At 34.4% G+C, this 8,015-nt stretch overlaps 2 long non-coding RNA genes across 2 annotated transcripts; both read left to right on the forward strand.

Moving 5' to 3' along the window:
- Positions 1-4,271: 4,271 nt before the first annotated feature.
- LOC108253406 lies at positions 4,272-5,474 on the forward strand. The gene is made up of 2 exons (XR_001809736.1): positions 4,272-4,549; positions 4,761-5,474. It is a non-coding gene; the product is annotated as an uncharacterized LOC108253406 (long non-coding RNA).
- A 178-nt stretch (positions 5,475-5,652) lies between these two features.
- Positions 5,653-6,204, forward strand: LOC113470657. The gene is made up of 2 exons (XR_003393630.1): positions 5,653-5,941; positions 6,090-6,204. It is a non-coding gene; the product is annotated as an uncharacterized LOC113470657 (long non-coding RNA).
- Positions 6,205-8,015: the final 1,811 nt, after the last annotated feature.

The following is an 8,015-nucleotide window of genomic DNA, read 5'->3' on the forward strand; positions in this document are numbered from 1 at the left end:
CCTCAAAGGCATTTTTCCAAGTTGTGACAACTTAACTCTGACCACACGCTTAATAATTTGGTTACGTTATTTTATATACATAGGTACATACAAAGCTATAAGTACCATAGGTATTGGAGATCAGATCAGAATAGCGACAGGTATATAAATCAGGTACCAATTCAAATGTGGGACCCAATTGGTACTTAGACCCTCTCAAACTCGGGACCCAATTGGTCACTGACCCTCGCGATTTCGGGACCCAATTGGTATTAAGATAATGTTCGTTTTCGGATCGGCTGGCTTTCTCCTATCCTGTCTTCCTTCTCTCTCCAATTTCGGGACGATAAGACCATAGCAGTTACAGTTCCCTCTGTCAAAAACCTCTTAAAAAGAAAAAAAAATTAAAAAAGAAAAGCGTTTACTTAAGAAGATATTTCCCAGAAAACTGAGATTTTTTTTAAAGGAAAAAAAAGCAACTAAGGAATTTCACGATAAAAGAAAACTGTAGGAAAGTAGAGCAACTGGTAGGGGAAGTGAAAACTAAAGAGGAAAAGCGTTTACTTAAGAAGATATTTCCCAGAAAATTGAGATTTTTTTTTTTTTTTAAGGAAAAAAAAGCAACTAAGGAATTTCACGATAAAAGAAAACTGTAGGAAAGTAGAGCAACTGGTAGGGGAAGTGAAAACTAAAGAGGTACACAGAATAGATACCAAGGAAGAATATGAAGAAAGAAAACGCTGAATGAAAATAATATCTATGGAAGAAAAGCGAGAATTATGAAAAGAAGAGAGAAAATGAGGAGGGATGGAGAAAAAATGCGAGAGTGGTGCATAATAAATACAAGAAGGAGAAAGAGACTGGAAAAAGTATTTGTTGCTCTATATCTATGTATATCTGACATTTATAATAGAGAAAACAAGTCTAAAGCTCCCATTGAAAATAGCAACGAGCTGGTGGGGACTATATTATCTTGTTTGTACACCATGATACTTGAAGCAAAAGATGGAGAGGTACCTAAGCCGGTAAAAAAAAAAAATACCTAGGAGAAAAAATAAGGTAAGAGAAAAGTAAAAAAAAAAATCTCACTGTGATACAGAAGGTTAAAAAAAAATCAGAAGGTAAACACAAAAAAAAAAGGAAAAACGATAAATTTGGATATCTGTGTGTATGCGAAATGTTCTGTACTGTGAATCAATTCCTCTACAATTTTGAATTTTATATTTTTTTTTTCATTATCCTGGGTTTAAAGGTGTGGGTTTATCACAGCTACATCCATGAGAACGAAGGTGTGAAAGGGAAAGAGAAAACTGAAAGATGTACCTGTAGGTAGAAGGAAGATAGAGATGGGTACACAAGATAGGTCGTATCATCCCAGAGAGGAAAAAAGATCACGTTTTTCATAGAAAAAGCTTAAAACTAAAGAGGTACACAGAATAGATACCAAGGAAGAATATGAAGAAAGAAAACGCTGAATGAAAATAATATCTATGGAAGAAAAGCGAGAATTATGAAAAGAAGAGAGAAAATGAGGAGGGATGGAGAAAAAATGCGAGAGTGATGCATAATAAATACAAGAAGGAGAAAGAGACTGGAAAAAGTATTTGTTGCTCTATATCTATGTATATCTGACATTTATAATAGAGAAAACAAGTCTAAAGCTCCCATTGAAAATAGCAACGAGCTGGTGGGGACTATATTATCTTGTTTGTACACCATGATACTTGAAGCAAAAGATGGAGAGGTACCTAAGCCGGTAAAAAAAATACCTAGGAGAAAAAATAAGGTAAGAGAAAAGTAAAAAAAAAAATCTCACTGTGATACAGAAGGTTAAAAAAAAATCAGAAGGTAAACACAAAAAAAAAAGGAAAAACGATAAATTTGGATATCTGTGTGTATGCGAAATGTTCTGTACTGTGAATCAATTCCTCTACAATTTTGAATTTTATATTTTTTTTTTCATTATCCTGGGTTTAAAGGTGTGGGTTTATCACAGCTACATCCATGAGAACGAAGGTGTGAAAGGGAAAGAGAAAACTGAAAGATGTACCTGTAGAAGGAAGATAGAGATGGGTACACAAGATAGGTCGTATCATCCCAGAGAGGAAAAAAGATCACGTTTTTCATAGAAAAAGCTTAAAGCTCATAAAAGAGAAAAAAAGGATTAAGGGACAGACATAGACAGGAAGAAGGGAGAAGAGAGGAAAGGATTTTTCACCGAAAGAGATCATATTAAACATGTCAGGACTGAAATAATAATATGCTGAAGGTATTCCATAGGTGTACGGTAATGCTGAGATGATGGATTTTACCATTTTTCTCTCAAAGCGTGGGCTGAAGGTATTCCATAGGTGTACGGTAATGCTGAGATGATGGATTTTACCATTTTTCTCTCAAAGCGTGGAAGATGAAGAAATATGATTGAATTCCTTCGTACCCTTATTATTCCACAATAATGTAGAGAACCTTTGTACCCTCGGTTACAAGGAAAGGGACTTCAGTCCTTTCCCAACAGAAAAGACAGCTTTATGTTATTCCATCCTTGATAATTCTTTAAAGATAAGTTTCAACATCTGACTTTATGTTATTCCATCCTTGATAATTCTTTAAAGATAAGTTTCAACATCTCAACAACAACAAAAAGGTGTGTGTCGGATTTGGCGAAATTTTTCTCTTTAAAAATATTATTTAAGTCTCTGGAGATTTACCTGTCGAGAAAATAAATGAGACACAGTTACCTGGCATAATGTAAACCAGGCTTAGAGTATGCAGTGGTGTAGGGTGTAGGGGATTAAACATTTCGATCAGCTCCCATGGCGTAGTGGTCACTGCGCAAAAAATATTATTTAAGTCTCTGGAGATTTACCTGTCGAGAAAATAAATGAGACACAGTTACCTGGCATGATGTAAACCAGGCTTAGAGTATGCAGTGGTGTAGGGTGTAGGGGATTAAACATTTCGATCAGCTCCCATGGCGTAGTGGTCACTGCGCTCGCCTTGCACGCGGGAGACCCGGATTCGGTTCTCGGGTGGGGTCAAGAAATTTGTATCATGCAAATGATTGATTTTGTGACTGGCTGTTGCGGGGCCCACTCAGCCTCGTGAGGAAAATGAGTAGCTATGACATAAATGCGCATAGCGACCGGTGACATAATAACACAAAGAAACTGCATTTACATTACATTTACATAAAACATTTCGGAATTAAGACCTGTGTATCGCCACTGATGTTACGTGAGGACGCGTTTAGCTTGTCGCCAAATGGAGGGCCATCACTCTCAAGACTTGTGATCTCGCGGAGGATTCAAAATGGCGGTGCCTATTCAACTAAGGAACATCATTTATGTGACAAAATTGATCGAACAATAATTTTATAACTCTAACTTATTTTTAATCGAAATAACGGCTGGATAAGAAACACCAGCTGATGAGCAAAAATTGCAGTTAGCCAACTGCTGATGACACTTTTTTAATAAACTGCCTTTTTTTACAAAATTCCTGACCGCATGTAAAGAGGATTTTGATGGCCCTTGAAAACTTGAATCTTTCCCCATTGCTGTTCTTCTTCGAAAAGAATCAAAATGTATACCTTTGTCGCACCTTCACCTTTCCACTTACCAGGCGACTGATAAAAAAAGTCATTATTTTAGGTAGTCTGTAGTTAGCATTTCATAGTAATTAAAATATAATCTTAAATAACATTGACCAGTGTTATGAGTTTCGAATAATTCTCAATGAAAAGACAAAAAATCAGTTTCACGTGATTTCAAAATAGAGGGGTTTTTACTTTATTCGTTTTTTTGGTTTAGGAAAAAAAGTACAATTAAATATTGATAAGTTCGTACGAAATGTAAAAAACTAATTCAAGTTGTGTCAATAATTCATCATTGTTTTTGGTTAAAGTTACAATAACATGAAAGATCAATTTTCTGAACTCATTCTATGCGGTTTTTTAATCTCGGAAAATTTTCCATTATTAGGAAAGTTCGCATTTTCACATTGGCACAAAAAGGACCAGGGCTGGAAGGAGAGTAGACTTTCATGAACACATTGCGAAAATATCGAAAAACAAATGAGGGAAAATTACCCCCGTAATTTTTTCCCCCGATTGAAATACGATTTTTCAGAAAGTTTCAATGAATTCCTCTTCGCCTATCTACCCACCGTTTGCTTTCAGTCCCATGTGAAACATTATCAAGAAAGGGCCAAGACTGGAGTCTAGAATGATGAGAATAAAAAACAAAATATGGAATAAATTACTCGGGGTTTATGATAAACGTGGTATAAGAAAGGGCCAAGACTGGAGTCTAGAATGATGAGAATAAAAAACAAAATATGGAATAAATTACTCGGGGTTTACGATAAACGTGGTAAACTAGACATTTCTTTCAGTACTCGTTTGGATTAGCGGATCAAGATTACTTCTCTGCTTGCACTTACTTTAACACTTGATATTTCAGGTGTGTTAATGCGAGCTAATGTTTTCGTGTACAAGCAGACTTCTTTTGTTCACAAAATCCAACATTGGTTTCGAGTAAAAGAAAGTGAAAACATAATAAATAAATAACAGGTCAAGAAACCAAACATGACCAAAAGTTTGAAACAATGATGCCCTAAAATGATTACAATAAAATATGAAAAAAATAATCTGTTATACAGTAGGTATTGAGTTGAGCATAGGTTTTAATAGATCTCATTAAAATACCCCTTCATCATTGGCTTTAAAATTTAGAAAAATATGAAAACAAATAATCAAATTGAGACAAAAACATAAATAACAGGTCAAGAAACCAAACATGACCAAAAGTTTGAAACAATGATGCCCTAAAATGATTACAATAAAATATAAAAAAAATAATCTGTTATACAGTAGGTATTGAGTTGAGCATAGATTTTAATAGATCTCATTAAAATACCCCTTCATCATTGGCTTTAAAATTTAGAAAAATATGAAAACAAATAATCAAATTGAGACAAAAATAGAGAAGGCAAGCTTTACCCCAAAACTTTACCCCTCACAGTACAAGAAAGTCGGGACACTTAAATGGAATGGACAAGAAGATCCATTAGACTTTTCTATGAGATTTTTTTGCTCGATTTTCATGTTATTATTAAAAAAAACTACATTTTGCGAATGAGATCTTACTCAATGAAGAAGGGGACACACTTTATTCTAAATAATAATGCACAATGTGCAGTAATGTTGCATAAAGGGGATGGAAAATACAAAACGATTCACGAAATGGATCAAATACTCCAGATTAAAAAAAAAAAAAAAAAAAAAAAAAAAAAAAAAACAGGGTACTTAATGTTACTATCTTATATGGAAAAGTGTGTACAAAACCAAAACGATAGGGACATTATTTTTTGTTAAATGAACTACATTTAAATTTAATTTTAGCATGTGGCATTTTTATCCAACATTAGATGAAGGAATAGAAAACTGATAGGTACTCGTAGGATAGCACAAAAAAAAAAAAAAAAAAAAAAAAAAATAGGAATTGTAAACAAACAAGGTACACACAATGGACCATCATGAAATGGAATCTAAAGACACAAGTCTGAAGCACTTCTTCTATGCTCTTGGCTTCTTAGCTCAAAATAGGTACACACAATGGACCATCATGAAATGGAATCTAAAGACACAAGTCTGAAGCACTTCTTCTATGCTCTTGGCTTCTTAGAGTACACACAATGGACCATCATGAAATGGAATCTAAAGACACAAGTCTGAAGCACTTCTTCTATGCTCTTGGCTTCTTAGACGATAACATACCACTTGAAAAACCTCATGAAAATCAATAAGCTTGTGAAAATCAATATACCTCTGCCTCCTCATACCACTGAAGTTAAGAGCAAGTCTCAATACTTGACTTTTGAAGTGCTATCGAGTTTGGCTTTAGCTACTACTTGCTCTTTATTATTTTTGCTTTTGTTGTTTCTAACAGTGAGAGCTTGATAGGTGAGAAATAATAAAAGATGTTCCTGTTCATAATTACGTGCTGAATAGAATTACAAGTGAGTCTATTGATAGTCATAAGTAGGCTTGCCAAACGTCCCGAATTGGCCGGGACAGTCCCGAATTTCAGGGGGTGATGAGAGCTTGATAGGTGAGAAATAATAAAAGATGTTCCTGTTCATAATTACGTGCTGACTAGAATTACAAGTGAGTCTATTGATAGTCATAAGTAGGCTTGCCAAACGTCCCGAATTGGCCGGGACAGTCCCGAATTTCAGGGGGTGTGAAATTCTGAATGCTATTTGGATAATGTACTTTTACTTAGTGTTGAGATGTCAACTCCCATCACCATCCTTTGTAGGATGTGTCCCCTATATCTAATCTATCACATCGTCTTTCTTTTCTCCTGTGCCGTTTACCTCACTATTCCCAACGTATGTAATAATACGTTTATGTACCCTATGGACCGTAAAGAACTTGTTTTTATGGACGCCTAGGTGCTTAGCATTTGAAAGCATAATTTTCAATAATAATAATAATAAAAAAAACGTTATCTCTGTTTCCAGTTTTAATTTATTTAAAAAACGAGATAATATATGCACTTATCATTTATTATGTATTGTATTGGAAAAATCCTTGTGCAAGCCTAAAAACATATGTAATTTCTTACCCCATTTTATGTATGACTAGAGTCCCTAAGAACCCTCTAGTCTTAGGGATTCCCAAAAACTCTGGTGAGTTAATTGAGGTAAGCAATTATCTATTTTGGATGCCAAATAGGAATCTAATAATAATTCGCCTTCAAAACGAACAAGTTAATTGACATACAAAATAAGCCTAAAAACATATGTAATTTCTTACCCCATTTTATGTATGACTAGAGTCACTAGAGGGTTCTTAGGGATTCCCAAAAACTCTAGTGAATTAAATGAGGTAAGCAATTATCTATTTTGGATGCCAAATAGGAATCTAATAATAATTCGCCTTCAAAACGAACAAGTTAATTGACATACAAAAACAAATCCTCTTGTACCATCAAAATTACTACTAGTTGATTTTGTTCTTCATTATTCCCGTATTATTTTCTTTTTACTGTACCTATATGTCTACCTTACTTACTTGTACTTGTATGATGCATGTCATGTATATTTTGCCATATTTATTTTGTTATTTCAAATATTTTGTAATAAAAAAATGTAGGAAGAAGAACAACAATTATTATTTATTTTAACGTTTAATTATTTCAGTGTTTTCATTGTTATCTCAATATTTTCATGTTCTGCTTTAGGTACATATCTCTTTTAGATTTTATATAAATAAAAGATCTTATACCTAGTATTCGACTTAGACACAAAATGCTAGACCTAATCAAAAAAATCTACTTGACTTTTTCAAAATAAGTACACACAATGGACCATCATGAAATGGAATCTAAAGACACAAGTCTGAAGCACTTCTTCTATGCTCTTGGCTTCTTAGACGATAACATACCACTTGAAAAACCTCATGAAAATCAATAAGCTTGTGAAAATCAATATACCTCTGCCTCCTCATACCACTGAAGTTAAGAGCAAGTCTCAATACTTGACTTTTGAAGTGCTATCGAGTTTGGCTTTAGCTACTACTTGCTCTTTATTATTTTTGCTTTTGTTGTTTCTAACAATGAGAGCTTGATAGGTGAGAAATAATAAAAGATGTTCCTGTTCATAATTACGTGCTGACTAGAATTACAAGTGAGTCTATTGATAGTCATAAGTAGGCTTGCCAAACGTCCCGAATTGGCCGGGACAGTCCCGAATTTCAGGGGGTGTCCCGGCGTCCCGTTCAGTTTTTCATTTTGGGGCGTTTTGTCCGAATTTCCGTTTTTGTCCCAGAAAAAATTCGGGACGCGTTTTTTAACTTTAAAATTAGGTACCTCTATAAATCAGAATTTGTTCTTAACTTGTTTAAATTTGTCATGCTTTCATCAGTTTGCTCTTCCACTTTGCTAAACCTTTATAAACGAGAAAATGTTGTATAAACCGCCTTAAACGAAACAAGCTGGGTCCGTCCCTCCGGGAATTTTTTAGCCCGTAGT

The sequence above is a fragment of the Diaphorina citri genome, unplaced genomic scaffold (genome assembly GCF_000475195.1).
Source record: "Diaphorina citri unplaced genomic scaffold, Diaci psyllid genome assembly version 1.1 scaffold1725, whole genome shotgun sequence".
Taxonomy (NCBI): domain Eukaryota; kingdom Metazoa; phylum Arthropoda; class Insecta; order Hemiptera; family Psyllidae; genus Diaphorina; species Diaphorina citri.